The following is a 23,651-nucleotide window of genomic DNA, read 5'->3' on the forward strand; positions in this document are numbered from 1 at the left end:
ATCTTCATCTGATTTTGGACTGGGTCTCCTACAGACTTGTGTTGTATTCACATTTATCCGCACCCATTCCCCCTCTCCTAACTACACACCAGAGGAGATGAGTGCCACCAAATGACAATACGTTCTCCTCCCTTTGGGGCTTTTAAACCCTGGGTAAATTTCACTGGTGCTTCTGTTCTAGACTTTGAATAGTTTTACTTTCCCCTTTTTCCCGGCTAGCCTCCATTTACCTTCTAATTTACAACAGAAGTAGCCCTCCCGCTTCCCTTCCTAGTTTACAATTTCCTTTAGGGTTTGTATATAAGAATATGCGCCCTTGTCTGCCCCTCCCATCACTGTTCCTCCTTAGCTATTTTATTTACTCAGTTCCTAGAGAAGTATTTCCCTCCTTAACAAGTTGCTTTCCCTGGCTTTCAATCCCAGCCTATTAAAAAAAAAAAAAGTTGAGCGTGTAACTCTTGTTCTGCGAAGTAACTTGGTTTCCAGCGTATGGTTTGGATTACGTGTCATTATCTATTTTCCCTTATCACGTCCCCGTTGCCTTTCCCCTCCTTGTTAATAACGTCTTTCGTGTGGGCAATGTTAAATGTGGCAGATCTCTGAGAAATGCTTCCTTTCCAGCCCTCTGATGGAATTCATTACTCCCCCCACTCTTCCTACTACTGTACATTATCTGCGGATACTCTCCCATCCTGCCCAGGCCGCTGGCTCTGCATGCCTTGCCTGCTCTCCCGATGAGCCTCCTGCTCCAGCTGCTGCTGGCTCCAGCTGCTGAAGATGAGGCGGCGGCTGCCTCTTCCCGCTTTAATCCCAACCCTACAGCCATTGGGCAGTTTCGCAGGGACCAAGGAGTCAACGCTATGGCAACCTCGGCAAGCCTAGCAAATCACTGGCGAGCCTGTCAGCAGCCGCCGCACACTCACCGCCGGGGGGGGGGGGGGGGGGCGGGGATGGGCGGAGGCGGCAGCTGCGGCGGCCCCTGCGCACAGGTACTGGAGGAAGCAAATGCAGCTGGCAGGGGCCCCGCCTGCTCCTTTCTCCTTCTCCACCACACTCTCGGACTCCCCCATTAGCCCCTGTTCCCTCTAGGGGACAGGGAGGAATAGTTCAGGTTTGGCGGGGGGGGGGGCTTTGAAGCCCAAGGTAGGCAGAGAAGGCGGTGTAAAGTGTCTGGCGCTATAATATTCCCCATCCAGGCACAATCAGGTGCGAGGCCTCAACACCAACAACAGAAACAAACTCCAGACCCAGATCCAAGGTTTATGACCACTGTGGTTAATTCTGTGCAGCTTTCCCTCCATCAGAGCAGCAGTGCTCCCTCCACCACCGAAAGGGACAGAGAAGACAGCCCCTGTTTTTTTTTTTTTATTTTTTTTTTTGCCCCCAACAGCAGCCTGGTTCTGGGCAGGGGAGCCTGGATACTAAGGTGCTGGTACAGACCTACTCAAGTGCTGGTCGCTATGGCACATGCCTGTGTGTGTGCCCTTTGCTCAGTCCTGAATGGGTACCATGTACCTTGTCTGCAACATGCCACAGGATTTGCTTTCTGTATGTACAGTATCTTCCAGAAGGGAGCGGTACTTGAATACAAGACCTTTCAAACTGCGCCAGTATCTTTGAGATTTGGGGCCTATTCTAGTTTTCAGATACTCCATAGTCCAGGTTGAATAGGCCTAGGTTTTTCTGACAGTGCATACATAGCCTTTTAAGATATCCGAGGAAGAAATAAAATTGATGAACTGCACCCAAATTTCACAGAAGCACTTTAGCTGTTCTGTGAATGGCTGGAGCTATATTTTGTTTGTCCCCCGCTCCAGACTCCATGTCATTTATGAAGCAAATACTACGGGCCCAATCCTACAAATTATCACTTGGGTGAGTAGTCACATTGGACTAGATACAGTTCCTGCTGAAATTAATGGGAGCTATTGATTTCAATGGGAGTTTTAGATCAAGTCCATGGACTACTTGCAGGCACTGCTTATGGTACAAACTCCTGTAAACTGGCTTCACCCGCTCCAGGCATATATGAGGGTACTCAAAACAAAAGATGCTCTCAAATCTTCTCACAGTCTGACACCATTTGGATTTGTTAAAAGTGGATGCTCAGAGTCTAACTGATTGCGATACGTGGGGTGATGAAGGAATTTCCCCCCTATCAGATTGGCAGTGACTTTGGCGTTTTGCACTTTCCTTTGCAGCATGTGGGTATGGGTCACTTGCCCAGATTAGCTGGGTATATCTCATTTAGTCATTTCCTTGACATTGTGGGGGGCTATGGGCACTGGTGTGCTTTGGTCCTTCTTATTCTCTCTCTGTGGCACATAATAGTCTAGCCTCCTGTGGGCTATAATACTTTGATCTAATTTTGCTTGTTGGATTTAGTGTATGGGTGCTGAGCAGTGTTAGTGGCCTGTGGTGTACAAGAGATCATACTAGATGATCTAGTGGTTTCTTCTGGCCTTAAACTCTATGACTCCATAATTTGCTGCTTTGCTTAAAAGGACTAGATTCCTAAAAATTTCTCGGGGAGGAATGATAGTTTTTTCTTTAAACATTTCTCAATATACGTGCAAAAACAAATGGAAATTAATATTTAAGACAGTTTAAAACAAAATACACTCTGGAAATGAGGCAAACGGTACCATCCAGAAACCTCATTAAGTACAAGTCCAACCTGGAAGTGTGTGTTTTACAGATATTTGCCCAGGAACTTAGATTACTAAATGCTGTCAATATCCCCATCACCCCTGAAATTATTGCTCACCTACAGCCACAGTGACCCCAAATTGTCAGAGAGAAAGAAGCCTGTTGTAAATCCACATGGGGCTAAAACAAGATTGCAATTTATAACAAAGCAGAAATGTTACAAAAGTGAAAAATTGGTGCATATTCCCAGGTCCACACCTGAGGGGAACTGAATTTACTGAAATAAAGACCATATAGAGGATTATTTTAACATTTCCTGTGAGAAAACGCCACTGGATAGGTAGATTACATTTATCCCTGGTATTCATTTTAACCCACTACGAAAGTCTTGTTGTCATCATGGAAAAAAATTAAACACACTTTTTTTTTTGCAAATGTTAATATTTGAAGATGCATTAAAGCACAATCACTGTAGAAGTATAAATATATGAAGGATTTTTTTTTCAGAAAAATGATTCTTGTTTTGGAGCAACACTCCCTTATGTCTCTATAAATATGTATCCTAATTTTTAATGAGTTTTAGCAGTATAATCAACATAATTTAAAGAGGAAATAATGGAATATTATAAAACTGAATTTTAAATTTCTGCCAAAATGTAAGTATTGAATAGTACTGTGTCTTTTGGGGATTCTACAGTGCAGGTACTCTAGATACAGTGTAGTGGTAATAGTTTATTTTTAATAAGTATGTACATTCCTTTAGATAAGAGTGTGCACCTTACAGTTAGTCATTGGTTTCTTTATATTTTGGTCTTCTCAGAGAGAACCTTATAGTAGGGGATTGTCATTTTAAAATGTGCACAAATGAATTCAAAGTGTATCTGAAATATGTTCAAATGCATAAAATAAGTTTAAAAAAATCTAAAATAGACCATTGTTTATAAAAGTGCTCTATTTATAAGCACTTTAATTTAAAATGTACATATATGGTATGTTATTAATATTTCCTCCTAGAATAAACTCATAAATCTAAAATGTTTATAATATGAATACAGAGTGTGGATCAGATCTTCCTTTCAGTGGATTTTCAGTGTCAGTGGTAATAATGAACACAGAAAACATTCATTTCACTGTTTTATACTACATCTCCTTTAAAACGGTGACTTCACAGTGATTACCTGTCAAAAACTAAATATATCTAAATACTTTAGCTACCAATATAACTGTTGAGCAGTAATTTTAGAACATATATAATTAGTTACACTTTCCCTCCAAGTTAGAATAAATATCTGTGAACTGATTGACATGAAATTCATCAGTGCAAAGAGGAAATGAAATTAAAAATAAATGCTAAAATATATATTTTGGGCAAACAAAATTAACTAGTAAAACATTTGAGGGTGGTTCTTTTGTAAATAACAGGGTCTATTTAGAAATTATCAAAAACAACCCCTGTATTCTTTGCAGAGTTAGCCACTGACAGAGCAAAATGCTATATTCCTGCATCAATGCTTGTATTGCCAAGTTGTAATATTTAACATTCCAATTCCACATTTCTTTTGCGTATCTAGCATTAGTTCCACTTTTATGCCAGATGTAACCAATATGTACATCTACATATACCGTGGATCTCTTTCCCTCTGTCTCACACACATATAGTGAATATATATATATATATATAGGTATGCACAAAAGCATAATTATTTTTGTTTTAGCGAAAATAATTAAGATTATTGTATTCGAATGAGATTTAATGCTGAATTTTTAAAATTTGGCGTTAGAGTCCCTTTTTCATCTACAACAGGATGGATACTGTGTTTATAGAGTTCATTCTTGACCTTACCTGAGTAAGTACTTTAACTTAAAGTATGAGATGCACCTAGAGGGGTAATACATTGAGTTTAATAGGAAGACAGTTAATAACCTTTTTTCATCCTCATGCACTATCAATCATGGCTGTCACCAGTCTGCTGAATCAAAGCAAAAGTGTTCTTCACAGATGACTGATTAGAAACGCAAAATCACAAGATCCATCTTCATGGTCACTTTTATTATAGTCATTTTTAAACTGACAGCAACCTGCTCAGTTTCAGCAGACTGGGCATCACAAATAGTGTCACTCAGTGCAGCTAAGCATGAGAAGATGTTGGCTGGATTATACTTAAAAATAATTAGGCCCAAAGCCTTTTGTAGAGACAAGAAAAAGGATTTTCTTGGCTCCAGCTCCATCTTTTCATTACCAACAGTAGCCCATATTTTTATAGAGGGATAATATTGAAGATATTTTCATTCTTGCACTGGACTAATCACTTTTTGGGAATCACATCACAATTGAGTGGACCATGGCTACATTTTAAAATAGATACCTATTCTAATGATGTATATATTCAGTATGTTGATGGAACTGTAAAGCAAGACCTTAAAATATATTCCATTCTTTGTATATTACGATAATGAGCTGTTTGGAGTTCTAGTTTTTTGAAAAATTTTATGAAAGCTAATTAACTTGTTAAATTGATTTGTTTCAATAAAGTTATCTACTGTTCAAATGAACTAAAGAACACTTCATCCCCTAAGACCATTTGCAAACAAAGTTTGCAACAAAGTTTAAATAAAAGTGATCTAGAAATTAGTTATTTTCCCCTAATGGAAAAGAGGCCATAACTAGCAATGCAACCTATGCCCAGTCTACTACTTTTAAAAAGTGTACAGGAAGATCTAGCACAAGCATCAGTATTCAAATAATATTAGATTATGGAAGTTTTTGGTCGAAGCACTGAACTGTTGAGTTTTAGCTGTCTACACAATGGCTCAAAGTGTTTTAAGCTTTGTACATACTAAGTTGGATTATGTACCTTATTACTGAATCACATTGGTGTTTTTCTTGTGTGAGGACTGTTTCCTGAATATAAAGAAAACCTCTTTCTTCTCCTCCACAATGCTTAACATCTGTATAAAATATAAAAGTCAGATTTGGAATTCTGATTCAAGCACATTGAAGTATGAATGAGGAGATATCCAAGAAAATTCTTTAAATTAGGTGGGAAGGTAAATAGGTCTTCATCTAGAGTCCTGAATATCTGTCTCTATTATTTATAGCTTTTTTCCTTCTAAAATGTTTAATTCATTTTCAACTATGAACATAAAGTAGTATATTAAACAACATGAGTATCATTTTAGTATCTTTTCAGAATTCCATGTAATTGATGCTTCTGGTTAGTTCCTTACCACTAACTCCCAAAAAGGTAGTCTTAGTACTAAGTCCATATTTGTGGGACCATGAGTCCACTAATATGGTCCATAAGATTTTAATCAGCATTGTTGTATGTAAAACTTTCCTTTAAAACACACTTACAAACTACAAATTACGTTAGTGACAAGAGGATTGGGCCCTTTAAGTAGAACCACCTGCACTGCACAATTCCTCTAGGTCAGTGGCAGGACAGTTGTCATGTTGTGTTTCTCTCATATGACAGAGCAACGCTGCTCATTTTCACTTAGCACAACTTATTCTCCCTCTTTCACAAATAGTTTATACACACAGACATAGTACATATGTATTTTTTAAACTGATTAACTTGAATTGGTACAAAAATAGTGTTTTCTTGATAATTATGTTGACATATTCATACTGGATTTATTATATCAAGAGAATAATTACAATATATTTACCAGTTTTACCTTACTTAATGCACTATATGAACATCTATGGAGACCACATAAGGAAAGCAGGCAACCATTTAGGTAGTTTTATACCTAATTTGGATTACGATGCTTTATAAACAGTGTTTTTTTCCCCAGTTAATACTTATCTTACGGAAATAATTAGCATTTAATAATATAGCCTTGTGGAGATTTTCCATATTAGCTGGAGAATTTTTAACATGCTTTTCTATTTTCTGATAAAAAATGATATGGTAACACTGACTGACATCTGTCTAAAAATCACAGAGGATACATATGCCCGAGATCAAATTTATAAAGCATTAATCAAAAATTAATCAAGTAGAGATGCTAACAATGTTCTACTGATAAATAACGTAAATAATGGTATCTTAATGTAAGGGCTTGGGGAAAAGCCTCATCATTTAATCACTTATTTTTGCTATTAAAAGTCTATAATATTAGATTATCAATAAAAAAACAATAAATTAAAACTTGATTATAAATTATTCACATGCACCCTTGCATGTAACAAAAAGTTCCTCTGGTTAAAGAAACACTACGTCTCAGTTTAGTAATATATGTATTAAAGAAACAAAACAAAACTGCATTTGTTTGGGCTAAAAGAAGCTTCAAAGAGTTTCTTTCTCCCTAAATATTACCAGTCTACCTCTTGGGGGATTTCCAAGCCCCATTACTATTATTTATTTTTAAACAGAACCAAAAAAGGAGATCATAACTACAACACATCATAAGTAATGTCATGTTTAATGATGACCATAGACAGCATAAGCAACAATGCACAATTTTTGTTTTTGTTTTTTCTGTCATAATGAAAACAGACGCAGGTAATATTGGTAAAATTTATTTTTAATTATTACAGAAACAGCTACACTAATCTCATTTTATAAATGTTTAGGTTGCATACAATGTCCTAATAAATGCAATATACCTTCTTAAAAGATACTTTGTGCCTCATCATCTGCTCATTTACTGTATTATTGAAACAAATATAATTTTCAGAGTTAATTTTAAAAGTTTAGGGTTTTCAAAAATCAGACTTCACATTACATGTATTTCCAAGTACAGTTCTATCCAGCTATCTTTGTAAGATATGACTGAGTTACCTACTGGGGTATCTTTCCCAGTTCCTATTATCTTATCACAGGAAAAGTTACAGTAGAAATATTATTGTACAATTAAGAACTGAAGGCACAAACATTTCTTCTAAGATGTAAAACACATTCACTAATAAAGCAAGTGAGAGAATTTATAGCTTTGTTAGGTATTACTAATTAATTTGAACAGAGTAATACTTAGCATAGATACATACACATAGACAGCAGCTGAAGGACATCATACTTTTTAAATATACGAAACAGTATTTGATAGATGTCTGTTTCCACTTGCATTTGTACTAAACATATTTAGACCCATGGAAAATAGCCCTCAATCCCTTTAACAACAAACACACAACAGCAGACACAAACACTAGGAATTCCCATACCACACCTGCCTTTTTGTTGCCTGAATATGCAGTTATTTCTGTCCTCACTGCATACATTTTTCCTTTGGTATCTAAATGGTTCTCTGTAGAATGTTAGTGGGGGAAAAAGGCTCCTCTGTGAGCATCCTATTACGTTAAATGTGTGTGTGTGTGAAGATGTATGGGGAAGGCTAGACTGGTCATCTTTCAGCATGTCTCTTCTACCTGGGGTCCAGAACCTTAGTTTCCACTCAGTGATGTTTAAAGTAAAAAGAGCAAGAAGCAAAGGTCATGGAAAATGCACCTTCTATATTCAAATAGTCAAAATCTGGAGTAAAGCCTTTTGCCCAGAATTGATTATTTTCCCAGAGGTTAGCTAGTTACATAATTTAAATCGTTCTACCTATAAGAATATCCAAAAGAAGTGTATCATTAAATCCAGATGATGGTTTATCCAGATCTAAAAAGCATTCTGCATTTTTTTTACTTTTATATTTTATGACCTATCGATATTCTGCTCAGAGTTTACTTTTTGTTCTTCATACTCCCAAACTTCTTTCTTCCCCTCTTGAAAATATCTTACTTATGATTTTTGATATGCGATCTACATTAATTTTTTGTCTCTAAAATGTTACATATCACTGAAAGGTGTAATCTATATATTTTTTCTTTTTTCTTGCTAAATAGGGTCAAAATAAAGGTTTATACTTCAAAACTAAGATCACAGCATCATTTTTGTGATGCCTGTAGATGTACATGTAAATTATAGTATGAACAGCACAAGCTGGAGTTCTTTTAATGGAAATTGTACTGTTGAAGAGTTATCACATTGCTTAACTATCACAGTAAAGAACACATACATGCACTTGTGTTTCTCTATTCCCCCCCCCCCCAAATATTTGGATATCTTAGCATTAGGTAACATAGCCTACTAAGTTAAAAAAGAAGGACCAGTGCGATACATATAAAATTTTATAGCATTGCTATGGAATACAAAAGGGAGAACATTACTTTCCCCAAACATTTCCTCATCCTAATTATAAGAGAATAGATTAGATGTTACACTCTTTTTTTATATGTGATCTTTCTTTGAGTGTTTTCAAAGTTAACTATATTTAGGCCCTATTTTCTTCTCCATAAAGCATTAGATTTCACCTCTTTGTAAAATATTCCCCCAAAGTGCATCTTAGTTTAATTCACTTTTATCTAAAGAAACACCCAGGTTCAATCTGGAGACCTCCTTCCAACATAATTTAGCTAGACCTTTTCTTAGTAAAGGTTTTCTGGTTTTCATTTTCACTTCATATTCTCAAATAAAAGATCCTTTGTTGTCTACCATTTGATTGGACTTAATGAAAAACACTCCATTTTAACTTAACAGTATTTCCCTTTGAATTTATTATATTTAAGGACACTGTCAAAAATCAAGCATTTAATCTCAGGTTTTTATACTTAAAATGATATTACTATCATATGGCTCAATAAGGTGATGTAAAAAGTATATTGAAGAGATTTCAAAAAGAAAAGAAAAGTGAAAAACTAGCCTCATTTTAATATGAAACTAAATACTATAGCTAATGTGAAGATTGGGTATGGTAGTTGACTTTAAAGACTAACATGTGACAGGGTGCCAACAGCTGAATTGTGCAGTATTGACTAAATGAGGTTCACTGATTTGTATTGAGGCTAATATCTTCTTTAAACAATTCCGTGTAAATTGTGCGTATAAAGTCATTGGAAGCTATTTCTCAGGACAGCCTTGCTGGCTAGCTACCTGCTGGAGTGAGGAAGATAATCAATAGAAAGAAATAGAGCTGAGCATGAGACTAGGAAGCTTCAGAGCAGTTAGTGCTGATAAAAGTAGATGATGTCAATATTTGGGAATAACACAACTCAGGATAACAGACAAAAGAGAAGTGCATATGTTGTAGAGTGTTCAAACAGGGGCAGAATTAATGCATAAGTGGCAGATGTTGCCCCAGGCTGCAAAACATATTATTTATTCCAGGTATTGTTAAATTACTACTGAAACACCAGTGCATAGTATAGTATATTAAAAATTACATTTCTAGCAATAAGAGCCCAAATGCTTCTTTACATGAGTAGACTTTCTAAGGTATAAAGGAGCTGATATATTTTATTGATACAAAGTATTTACCAGCTATATGCTTGAACTAATAAAAAAGAAGAGACTCCATCAGAAAATATTTCAGAATTGAAGCTCTGTCTTCAGCTTTCTTCAATTAAACTAGTATTTATAACAGTAACAGACAAAATGGCAAATAATTTGGCAGAAATCAATTCTTAACTCAAAGATGTAAATGTCCTCGAGTTCTAATGCCATCCCACCCTCCCCTTTTTCGCACGTAAAGATTATAAAAATAAAAAAAAATCCCTGATGCTCATTCAGAATTATATTATAGTGAATGCTTTTAGCTGTAGTATCCTTATTGGTAGTGAAGTAATGGTATATTTTTGCTAATTTAATAGTAGAAATCAGTTTTCCTATTGCTGTCAGGTGATGAATTTTTGTTCTTCAGTGCTGATCTTTCTGTTGATGTATTATGACATAGTCTGTCAACATGAACAGATATGTGAAAGGGAGATTGGGTGACTGAGACATATAACCTGAATATGGCTCCTCTTGAATTTTAAGCATATTGTGGTTGGATACCTCAAGTAAGAATGTACTTTTTAAAAGAATGCTATTATTTTGATGTAATTTAAGAAAAAGCAAAACAGGTGGACTATGACAAGGTTCTAAAAGCAGAATGAATGAGCTAACTCCAAAACATATGCACGAGAGCTTATAAAGCTTTCCCGTCCAAGTTAATGGCCCTTTAAAACCAGCATTTGCAAAGTGCAAAAGTTTTTTGTGTAAAGAGAAAACCAATTCAGGCTTATCTGATTATTAAATATAGGTATTGTTTTCAAAAAATTAAACAATTCCACAACCTTTGCATGATTTTGTTGTCACAGATGTTTTTATTGTTTGGTATTAGATATCTGGATTACATCAAGTAGGTGATTACTATGTCGGCTAAAAAGGTCAAGTTCCATACTTTTTATTTCAAACCACCATAAAGAAACCTTTTTATAATGACACACGTGTTCATACTGTATATCTACATAGACTCACTTTAAACTGGGTTTTCCTATCTGACATATGGCTCAAGAAAAAATAATTCAATATTTTGATATTAATATTGGAAAAATATTAATTATGTAAAGTAAATATACACACATTCAAAATAACTAAACTTTCTATGGTAAACCTAATATTAAAATACGGGATTAAATCACCAAACAATGCAACTAATTGTGTTTAAAACATTATTTGAATTATGTGTTATAAAACCTTTATAAAGTATGCCAAATAAATATAAATTTTTCAGGTTACTGTTCTTTTCATCTTAAATTACAGGAAAATATAAGATCCTCATTTATTACTTAGCTCTAAAGGATGCCTTCATTTCAAATAAAGCATGCATTTTGATTTGGGGACACAGTAAAAAAAATCTTTTAAGATCTATACTTCAACTAATTTGTTAATCTTGTGCCACTTTTAGCATTTGTCACACATATAGACCAGGAAATTGGCTCCATCTCATTCTAGCTCTGTGTTGAATTAAAAACCTTTACTGAAAAGAAGAGCATGATGTGGGGAAAGAATAAATTTAGTTCTTTCTTTAGTAATGCACATATATTTCCATACATCTCACATCCTAAGGGAGCCTATGAACGCATTCAATAAATACAAAACTATAATATGTAATTCCAGGAAAAGATTTTTTTTTATATTCTAAAATCCATATATGACCTTAGTTTTAAAAGATTAAAAATAAATGTCACAATGGTTTTTATGTTTTTATCAAAAATAGGATATATCAAAATGTTAGGAAAAAAACAACACTGCATTTAAGGACTTCCAATATTTCTAATTGTACTAGATGGTTTAAACAATATAAATTAAATATTGGCACTTGAAAATTAAGAAAACTATAGTTGTGTCTTGTCCAGCTAGTTCCATCTTAAATATCCCAAAACCAAAACCATATAGATAAGTATTTATATGGAAGGATTGCCTATCTTCACCTTTATATATTAAGGTCACCAAAAAAAGCAATTTATGGATAAAGGGTAATAATAAAGAGGTAGGCTTTAAACATGATTAGTTGGTGTCTATTAAAGATCTGTTAAAATGAAATATATACTGCAGGTGAAGGAAATTACTGACTACTACTAGAATGATAGACTTGCAGTATGTTTATTTCACTATACCTTTAAAATATTTGTGAATTTGACTGCATTCTGAAAAGACAGTGCAATGTGGTAGATTTATGAGGGTCTGACGGAAACAGGACTAGGATAGATTATGGCATACTTGTTTAGAAAAACTGTGAACTGAAGGTTCCTGATTTACACTGACATATATCTAGATGAAACTATAGTTTGCAAATTGCCTAGAGGAGCCATCTTTTATTAAGTGTTTGATAGGTACAGAAATGTACATATCTATTCTAAAACGTACTAGGAATACTGATGTTATATTTGCAAATGTGATCTTAACATTTTAGATTTTCTTAAATCTTTATGGTCACCTCATCCAATCTTATTTGTAATGCTTGTGTGGTAAAGAAGCTTGGTGCATTATTTTGAGTTCTTGGGATAGCAGTATGCTGAAATATTATCTGTAGTACAGCATCATGAGCAATCTAACCATGATTCAGGCTCTTTTAACCATTTTCAACCGTCTGACATCTTGTACCGCACATTATTCTACATCGTTACAGTTTAGGACAATGAAAAGAGGACTTATAGTTCTCAGATTTTATGGTTACTCATCTAAACACTTTCAATCTGGATAGTACGTGGTGATGTCATTAAATGTTTTGTAAAAATTAGGCATGCAGTAAGAGATGAGGCATGCAGTAATACCAAGTGCTCACAGGTTTCCTGCAAGGCATGATGCTGAAATCCTGCAAACCTTTGGAACCAAGAAAAGGCCAATTCCTGCTCATCTTGCTCATGTGAGTAGCCCAACTGACTTCAGTTGGATTACTTGTCTAAGAGGAGCAGAGCCTGCTGTACATTGTCACTTTTGGAACTTTAGCTTTCCTTTTCTGTAACAATTGCTTATTTAATCTTATTTTGCATTGTTATTACCCTAGCTAATTGTATAGTGTGAACCATTGTCAATAAAATTCTACTTTTGTAATTCCCATTTTATAAGTAATTTTGATTGGTATTTATTGATTCATCAGGGACAAAATTACCAAGAATAGATGACACCATGTATTTTAGTTTCAGTACTTTCAACACATTATTTTCAAGTCAGGTGTATGCAGTATGCAAATATTAAGTGATGCTTTACATGGAGATCTATCTGTAAGGTGGACAGAGTTTTGTCCAGGGTGCATGTACAAGTAATTATCAAATATATATAATGGAAAACATCTTTTCTGAATATTCTGAAAATACTCTGGCAATGTGAGTTAAATGTATGCCTTTTGCAAGTTCTCAACCATTCCTTTAATACCCACTGTCATTTAGCGATATTCGTTACTTCAAGCCATCGTTCAAAGCAATGGCAAAGGCAAAGTCAATTAATTGTGAGCTGACAACTGTGTTACATCATCACCATTGTGTGCCCACAGTATTTATAATTTTATAAAAGGCTTTCCAAGTTTCCTTATTTATAATTTATGAAGATCTTTTATTTCTACACTGGTGGTTAGTAACAGATACCAAACCACATCATGGCAAGTAACTAGCATAGTTCTTTCTAACATTGTAAATTCTTCAAGGCAAGGCAGGGACCAGTTTCTTCGTGGATGTTTGGACAATGCCTAGCACACTGTGGTATGCACTGGAATACAAATACATAATTAGCACTTGTCAGTTATAAGCAGCACTTATTAGCTGAACAATTAACCTCAGTGTCAGTCATTCACCTTTTCCTAGTTAAATCATATAGTCCTTGAGAATAGCTGCCATCTGCACAGGCACAAAAATATGCTTAATTGTGTACACGGTTCTCATGCCAGTTTTGATTTGGAATAACTTTACTGATTTCAAAAGTGTTATCTCTGTATATGACAGAATAATCAGGAGACTTCCTCTCACCTACTTAGATATAAATTAGGAGTAACTCCACTAACATAAGTGTAAAATTGGTGAAAGTGAAAGAAGAATCAAGTCTTTTGTCTCTGCACCTTAGAAGTAAAAGTGACATACAAAACGTAAGTAAAGAAACAACACATGAAAGTAATTGTGTTGCTTACCAATACATATGTAGACTATTAGACTGCTGCTATAAGAAATGTGCACCTACACACTGCTCTAGTCAGGAAAATGGAGGTTAAAATGCACCAGGAGCATAAGGAGAATAAATGTCCAAATAAGAGATGTTTGCATCTCTTTTGGATATGCCTCTAAGCACTCACTTAAGACAATATAGTGGTGTTATCTGTCACCTCCTCTTAACTACCTGAGGCAGGTGGCAGGAGATGTTACTTTTTTTCTTTTTCCAAGATCTGGTAAGAGTCTTCTATTCATTTCTGATGGGAATGGATGACCAATGAGAGTCTTTATACATGTTATTTAGTAGATCAGATATGCTGACAATAGGTTAATATAGTTGTTTTTTCCATTAGCCTGCAAATCAGACTTTTTTTCACTGAAGAAAGATATGGATGACCTGAACTGTGATTTGACTCCAGAGAAATATGAAGATGGCACCTGTATGAGGCATTATTTTTAGAAAGAGGGGGTGGCACACTCTTTCTCCCTTGACTACCTAAATGACACATAAATATCATTTATTTTACTTTTCCTGTGACTTTTGTGACTTGTGCCTTGGTGTGTGACTGCAGTGAACATTTTTTGTTGACAGACATGAATAAGGAGCGGACAGTGGTCAAAAGAAAAGTGTCCATGCCCAAATAGGCAGGAGTATGCAAGATAACTTGGCAAAAAAATGTGGATACAGTGCACACCTGATTTTCCCCAGCTTTGTGTAGTCATTTAGACCTATGCAAAGTGGGTGTAAAACATGACCAAATCACAATGTGTCTTTTATGGGTAGTTGGGTGTGGGAAACAAAAAAGGGAGAAAAGAATTTGAAGTACTTAGGAAGTTTTCATACTTTGGAAGGTTTCCTGTATATTCTGTCTAGGATTAATAGCTATTATGATTATAAATCATAGGATGCATAGGCACAGGTTGGCCAATAAAGGAATCTACAGAATGTAATTCCTCTTGTTTCACAACAGTTTAACATCATTGCTTAACACCCTTCACCTTTTTCAGTTAAGAATTTTATTAGGAACATTTAAAGAATGAACACTTCACTGCATTTTCTGTTCGTCTGAATAATGAACAGAGAAAAGACCCTGGATTGATTCTGATCACATAACATTTTAACTTCATTAACCCTTGATTTTCTCTACATGTAAATTAGATTAAATCAGACTGCCATGAGTTCTTTCTATACAAATTGTAAATTGTCTCTGGGATTTTAACATTTTTCATTTTGTTTTTTAAAGATAAAATAATGTCATATTTTTGTGCAATGGCACTACATTTCAAGTCATACGGGCCCCAGTTCATCAAGGTACTTAAATATGTACTCAAGTAGTTTGAGACAACATACATGCTTCAAGTTAGACATATGCTTAAGAACCTTGCTGAATCAGAACCATAGAAGACATGAGAATATCTCTGGGGCTCATTTTATTGTGGGGATCATTGATGTGTTCCTCAGGTTATAAAGGGGGGTGGACTGTATTTCAAAAAATGATGGGTGAACTACTGAACAGCATTGATATCACCGTGAAGGACGCTTTTGCTTGTTCCCTTAGATTACAGTATACTACAGTGATTTTCTTAGTAATGGGAAAAAATGTGAAGCAAACTGGGGGAAAGTAGTACCAAGATGAAATAAAAGAAAACCTCATTTCGGACCAAAGATTATGCAAAGGGTTATTTTAATAAATACTGGATTTTAAAATAAAATGTATGTCATGGTATTAGTTGTACTAGAATTGGCTTTCCTTTTACGGGGCATAGCTAGGAAAATAATTAATACGTAAACTTGTATAGCATGGTAGTGAATAGGGCAGAAACTACACAACCTTGCTAACCTGCGTGTTTAGGCTGATTGATGCATTTTACTCATAATTAAAGAAGATGGTGGTGGTGTGGTGATGAGATATAAGTGCTTCCATTGTGTTTTCTCAATAATATTTCTATCGCTTGTTGGCTTAGGGAGCTAGAGACTAGTCTTGGTCATGTAATTCAGATCTTCAGTGCATCAATTCAGTGTAGCACATCTCCACCAGGTTAGTAGACCACCCCATGAAAATGCATTTTAAATGGTGACTGGAGAAATGCATCCTTGTTTATAAATATTAATCTGTAATCTTGGCCATCATTAATTAAAATCTATGGTTGTGTAACATAAAATAGTATTAATTATTCTAAGTGTTCTATTCCGATTTTTAATTTTTATTTATTTATTATTTGTACTTATGCATACATTTTCTTTTTTCTAGGTATCTTCTTTCCTAGGTATCCAGGATGGGCTTATTAATTGTGAATTATTCGGTAGAAGATCCTTCTAAAATATCCAGTAATTTATTTACTGGAATATAGCAGGATGTGTACTTGAAGGCCTCTTTTGCCTCTTTAATCACATGAAGAAACCTTGCAACTCTTACTACCAACTAAATGCTTTGCACAGTACTCAACAAAACAGAAGCAGCCTCTAGCATTAGACAGTGTACAGAAACCAGTTGGCTAGCTACAATTGGGAGATACCTTTCTTAACAGAAGTTACTCATGATTCTGCTCTTGGCTACTGGCATTTCTATTGCCCCAAAACATCTACTTCCACATCTTCTGCCGTGAAGCTTTGAATAAACCATACTCTTCATTTTCACATGTGAAGAGAAAAATTTACTTACATGTCTAAATGGCAGAACCTGCCAGTGCAGAAGGTCATATAATGCTACCTATTAAACCATCAAACTCTTCACATGCTTTGAAAAGAAAACAGACATGGGTTTTGGAAAAGGATCTTATACTGCATCATCATTCTGGTATCCTACCAAAGGAACACACAGAATAGGATGTTCTTTCCACTGGTCACAATAAATGATTGCTTACAGGGACCGACAAAGACTTCATGACCACTATCTGACCCACTTATAAATTATTATAAACTGGTGGGGAAGTTTATCTACTAATCATCTAGATTTGAGAGTTTCTTTTCCTATTTAAAGAAAACTATCATGGTATTGTATGGGAAACTAATCGTCACAGTTTTTATAGGACTCTAAGCACAATTCAGTATTTTTCAGTACTCTTTTTGGTACTGACTCAAGAAAGTGGTTGAGCATGTGCTTAATTATACACATGTGCTTAACTTTAAGTCCTTTCCTGAATAGGGATGTTTTTCTGAATATGGCCCTTGAATATGCAGCAACAGTTAGCACCCGTTCCCAGAAATGTGTTGTCATCAGCAAAAATGTTGGTGCACAAATAAAGACCTCTTGTGCACCAAGACGTATAGATCTTGATGTTAATGGGGGGAAATAGTGAATATTTTTCATTAACAATGGAAGTAATGGGGAATCAAGGTCATCTAGTAGAAATGAACAGCAGCAGTACGGGAGGAATTTATTTTCAAAGTTTCAAGAGAGACAAGCAAATAGGATCAACACAAAATAAAATTTATAAGAAATTGTTTGATATTTTTCTTCAAAAAATGGAAACAAAACAATATTAGTGTTTGATATTGGAGAAAATCCTACTTTTGGGGGGCAGGAGTAGGATGTTGTATGGCATAATGTTTAGGAAAGCACTGAAGCAAAAAAATTGGGGATCTCTTCCCAACTGCCACTAACTCTGCAACCTTGTGCATGTCATTTAATCTTTTTTTGTTAGTTGCCCTACTTGTAAAGAGATAATAATACCCACTTCTGTCAAGTATTCTGAGATTTTTAGATAAATAGAACTATGTAAGTGCAAAGCATTTTTAAAGTATTGTTTTCATAATACAATGATAAAAGTGGTTCATAGTGTACTTAAAAAGATTGCCCGTTAGGCTTAATGCTCCTGAGATAAGAGACAGCTTGGGCTATACACCATGAAAGTATCAGCTTCTTAATTTAAAGGTGTGTGTTTGTGTGGGTGGGCAGCTTTAACTTGGCTGCTACTTTTAATGTTTAATGGCCCAATTCTGCCATCAAATGTGAAATATGCATATTGATGAAAAGTGATGGAAGTGAGATGCTGTGATCTGCAATGTTTATTTCAGGATCTGCAGTATTCTGCCATCTTCTCAAAATATGCTTAGCTTTAGCTCTGCATCTGTTCCACATTTCAGCTGTTAGAACTCCACAAAAGGCCCTTTTATGCCCCCAAACTCAAGCTGGTTGTATACTAGCATCTAAAGAGCCCTTAATTTAAGACAGTTTCAGGAGGCTTATCATACCGTCTCATGCAAAGAAACAAACATATCAAAGAGTTGTACTAAAGGGTGTGGCCCAGTTTCATCACCACAGTCATGAGGAGATTATCTTGGAAAGATAAGTCTGGTGCTGTTTTATATTTCTGAATGAGTCCATACTGGTGGGGAAGTCCCCTTCCAAAGAGTATCTGAGGCCAGAATAGCTATGAAGAGTCCCTAGTAGGGTCGTTCCAGTTGAGCCTCATGGCAAGAGCATGGGGATGTGTAGTGGGATCCCTTGGAACAGACAGCTGGTGCAGAGACATAGGGCCTTAGTATGGATGGCTCTGGTCTGGTGCTCATCCCCTGGGATCTGTAGCATGCCACACGTATGTTGGTCCCATGGCTGTTCTATGCGGGGCTTGGGGAGTGGGGAATCCTGACCCTAATGGAATGATTTGAGAGGAACTCTGAGTAAAATCTCCTAGAGTTTTCTTAACCATCCCTTCTTCCAGTAGATTATATGGAATAATGCAGCCCATAGTCAGGTGAAAGAGAAGGGCTGAATCATTCCCTTAAAGCACAAATAGGCAGATGATCTTAGTCAGGAAGAAAAGGTTGCAGTGAATGCCCAACATTTCCAAACATGGTAAAAAGGAAGAGTTGTATCCTGGTTGGGAGAAGCAGCCATAGATAGGTAGGTACAAAAAGCAGCAGCCAGCTAGATACCCTGACATGAGTGTATAGAGAAATGGTAGCAGTTTGGTCCAGATGTGCGGATAATGTGCTTATAATTAGTATAATGAGACAGAGACAATCCAGATGTAGCTAATTCTGCTGTAATGTATATAGATGCTGCAAGGGCCATAGTGGCCATTAGGAGCCAGAAGCAAACCCTTAGATTTCCTTTTTGGCAGGAGCACATGGGCTGCATAAGTTGGCAACATCAACTGCACATTGCCTCCGTTAGACTGGCTAATACTGAAAATTGGCATGTGTGTATTACAGAGTTTGCAAGCAGCAGCACATCATACAGTGGGCTCCAATGCTATCATACTTTACTCTTTCCCATAGGTAGGATGCGGACATAAAACAACCATCGGTTGCTTTAGCTTATTTCACCTTTGAGACCTCTCTGGTCTGTGTTACTGGAGAGATGATGTTGTACGGGCCCCTATCACGTGCACTCCCTTTTCTTCCCACCTACTTTTGGCTTGACTATACCTATCTCTCCAATCATTCACATATTAGTGCAGTACCTTTTGCCATCCTTATACCCCAGGCCTGTTGCTGTAAGACAGGGAAGATGGGGTACCCAGCATTTTCTGCACTTTATTACCATTTTCACCTTAACTAGCAGGCTTTTCTCCTGCTGGGTGCTGTGCAGCCGGGGGATGATCAGCCACCTGGAGTGTAAATTAATTGTGACCTTAGGTGAAGTAATTTACTCTCTGCAGCTTTCTCATATGTGTAACCAAATAGAGAGCTGGCTGGCCACACTTAGTCTACTATAAAGATCGTGTTATGCTGAAGAACAGATAGAATCATAATCAAAAAGGTTGACAAAGGAGGTGCTGTCGTCATTATGAATAGGTCAGAATATGAACAAGAGGCTGCTAGGCAGCTCTCCAACACCACTTTCTACAAGCCATTACCCTCTGATCCCACTGAGGGTTACCAAAAGAAAGTACACCATTTGCTCAAGAAACTCCCTGAAAAAGCACAAGAACAAATCTGCACAGACACATCCCTGGAACCCCGACCTGGGGTATTCTATCTGCTACCCAAGATCCATAAACCTGGAAATTCTGGATGCCCCATCATCTCAGGTATTGGCACCCTGACAGCAGGATTGTCTGGCAATGTAGACTCCCTCCTCAGGCCCTACACTACCAGCTCTCCCAGCTATCTTCGAGACACCACTGACTTCCTGAGGAAACTACAATCCATTGGTGATCTTCCTGAAAACACCATCCTGGCCACTATGTATGTAGAAGCCCTCTACACCAATATTCCACACAAAGATGGACTACAAGCCGTCAGGAACAGTATCCCCGATAATGTCACAGCAAACCTGGTGGCTGAACTTTGTGATTTTGTCCTCACCCATAACTATTTCACATTTGGGGACAATGTATACCTTCAAATCAACGGCACTGCTATGGGTACCTGCATGGCCCCACAGTATGCCAACATTTTTATGGCTGACTTAGAACAATGCTTCCCCAGCTCTCGACCCCTAATGCTCCTCCTCTACTTGCACTACATTGATGACATCTTCATCATCTGGACCCATGGAAAAGAAGCCCTTGAGGAATTCCACCATGATTTCAACAATTTCCATCCCACCATCAACCTCAGCCTGGACCAGTCCACACAAAAGATCCACTTCCTGGACACCACAGTGCTAATAAGTGATGGTCACAAACACCACCCTATACCAGAAACCTACTGACTGCTATTCTTACCTACGTGCCTCCAGCTTTCATCCAGACCACACCACACAATCCATTGTCTACAGCCAAGCTCTACGATACAACTGCATTTGCTCCAACCCCTCAGACAGAGACAAACACCTACAAGATCTCTATCAAGCATTCTTACAACTACAATACCCAGCTGCTGAAGTGAAGAAACAGATTGACAGAGCCAGAAGAGTACCCAGAAGTCACCTACTACAGCACAGGCCCAACAAAGAAAATAACGGAACGCCACTAGCCATCACCTTCAGCCCCCAACTAAAACCTCTCCAACGTATCATCAAGGATCTACAACCTATCCTGAAGGATGACCCATCACTCTCACAGATCTTGGGAGACAGGCCAGTCCTTGCTTACAAACAGCCCCGCAACCTAAAGCAAATACTCACCAGCACCACACAACAGAACCACTAACCCAGGAACCTATCCTTGCAACAAAGCCCATTGCCAACTGTGTCCACATATGTATTCAGGGGACACCATCATAGAGCCTAATCACATCAGCCATACTGTCAGAGGCTCATTCACTGCACATCTACCAATGTGATATATGCCATCATGTGCCAGCAATGCCCCTCTGCCATGTACATTGGTCAAACTGGACAGTCGCTACGTAAAAGAATAAATGGACACAAATCAGACGTCAAGAATTATAACATTCAAAAACAAGTCGGAGAACACTTCAGTCTCTTTGGTCACTCGATTACAGACCTAAAAGTTGCAATTCTTCAGCAAAAAAACTTCAAAAACAGACTCCAACGAGAGACTGCTGAATTGGAATTAATTTGCAAACTGGATACAATTAACTTAGGCTTGAATAGAGACTGGGAATGGATGGGTCATTACGCAAAGTAAAACTATTTCCCCATGTTTATTTCCCCCCCCCTCCCCCCCCCCACTATTCCTCAGACGTTCTTGTCAACTGCTGGAAATGGCCCACCTTGATTATCACTACAAAAGTTTTTTCCCCGCCCCGCTCTTCTGCTGGTAATAGCTTACCTTACTCTCCTTACAGTGTGTATGGTAACACCCATTGTTTCATGTTCTCTTGTATATAAATCTCCCCACTGTATTTTCCACTGAATGCATCCGATGAAGTGAGCTGTAGCTCAGAAAAGCTTATGCTCAAATAAATTGGTTAGTCTCTAAGATGCCACAAGTACTCCTTTTCTTTTTGCGAATACAGACTAACACGGCTGCCACTCTGAAACCTGAGATAAGTTTATGTGAATGAAAAATATCTGCAGTTAGACATTTTTCTTTCGTTATGCAATATATTCAAGACAGCAGATGGCCCACAGTGAGAGAAACTTATATATAACTAATAGAAGAATGAAAGTCAGACCCACAATCTGTCGAGAATGTAATCTGTGGTATATCATTCTCCTTTTCTTTCTTCTGTGCTCACTTCTGGATTTATGAAAATCCTCTCCTCTCACCTACCCAGTAGTAGTAGGACATCCCGCAGTTATATGAAAATCTGTAATGCAGGTTGACAATGTCACTAACTAAATTTGCAAAGCTACATACTTCTACTTTTATATTTAACTGTCTTTATTTTGCCATTTCAAAACAGTCTCCTAAGAAATGTTGCAGTTCATTTTCCAAAATTTAGAGGAGATCCGTTTCATACAGACGTCCCTACTGTGAAGAGTATCGGGGAATTCCTCTTTAAATTACTGAGGATCAGCCCTGGCATGTTTACAACATTGGTTCCAAGTACCACATGCACTTTCTTCAAGTGTTTTAATGTACTGTACTAACAGTATAATTGTATTGTGGATAATATATATAGGTAATTTGCTATGTTAGATCAAATATGTAATATTCGATAGAACTTCTTAACTACCTTATTAGTTTAACTTCTGCACATTGGCAGATGTCTCCTCTCTTCATCTCTTACTGTAAAGCTAGGAAGCACTGCATCTGTGGTGTTGGTGTGGTAATGCCTGAGGAAAAGTCAGTGTTGTTTAAGGGAATTTAAAAGTGTATGTTGAAAGGATTTGAGTTTCTTTAAAAGGAAGAGTTGGAGGGTTTTGAAATTAAAAAAAAAGTTTAAACTTTTTTTATCTGAGGCTTTTGGATTTATTGGGTTTTTCTAATGTTGTATATAATGAATATTATAGCAAAGAGCACAGTCATAATTACATGTCATTCTCTTCAGCCTCCTTGCACTGCCACTCAGCAAGGTGGCACACTTTTCCACACACCATTTGCAACTTTCTAGATGAACCCTACATATATTGTGGGATAGTTTGAACACAGTCATTAATCTGTGTTTTAGGGTGTGTATTTTCAGAGTTCCAGCTTCTGGACCCAATTCTGTAATTATTCCCTGTGCAAAAAACTCTAGCTAAATCAGTGTCACAGATTCTGTGGAACAGCCAAGCTGTACTCAGCAGATATCCAGATGAGGACAGCAGGTACAGGTGCCTTGAAACCATGTTTGCAGCTCCCCAGTCCTGCAGCTGGAATGCACCAACACCTAGCATAAGAGAGCAAGCTACTCTGTCTTACACCTGCAACCAATGGTACTTAGGGGTCATTCCAGCACCTGGAAGTTGTGAGGTGCCTTTCTTTCCATGGAAACGGCCCTTATGCTGGAGGCTGGAATAAGGAGAAGCTGTTACAATGGTCCCATCTCAGTAGCAGATTCCTCTGCTCAGGCATACTGCTGCTTTTCAATGCTGCAAAGCAGCCATAGTGCAACGGAGATCCAGGCCCACCAGCAGCTTTGGGCACCTAGGAAAGTTGATAAATAACAAAAACAAAGTTCTATGTATATGTGAAAATTCGTCAAGTGTCAGAGGTAGTTGTCCCTTGCTGGTGACTGAAACCTTGTTCCTGTCCAAGCTTATTCATATATAAAGCTGTACAGATGTGGGCACAAGCCACCAGCAGCTTTGAAGTTTAACAAAGA

General features: G+C 37.0%; 1 long non-coding RNA gene across 1 annotated transcript in view; it reads left to right on the plus strand.

Moving 5' to 3' along the window:
* Positions 1-22,796, plus strand: part of LOC125632574 (uncharacterized) — a 31,618-nt gene extending 8,822 nt beyond the window's left edge. Inside the window, exon 2 of the long non-coding RNA XR_007355356.2 lies at positions 16,354-22,796. This is a non-coding gene — a long non-coding RNA (uncharacterized LOC125632574). The remainder of the gene's footprint in view (positions 1-16,353) is intronic.
* Positions 22,797-23,651: the final 855 nt, after the last annotated feature.

The sequence above is a fragment of the Caretta caretta genome, chromosome 2 (genome assembly GCF_965140235.1).
Source record: "Caretta caretta isolate rCarCar2 chromosome 2, rCarCar1.hap1, whole genome shotgun sequence".
In the NCBI taxonomy this organism is placed as follows: domain Eukaryota; kingdom Metazoa; phylum Chordata; order Testudines; family Cheloniidae; genus Caretta; species Caretta caretta.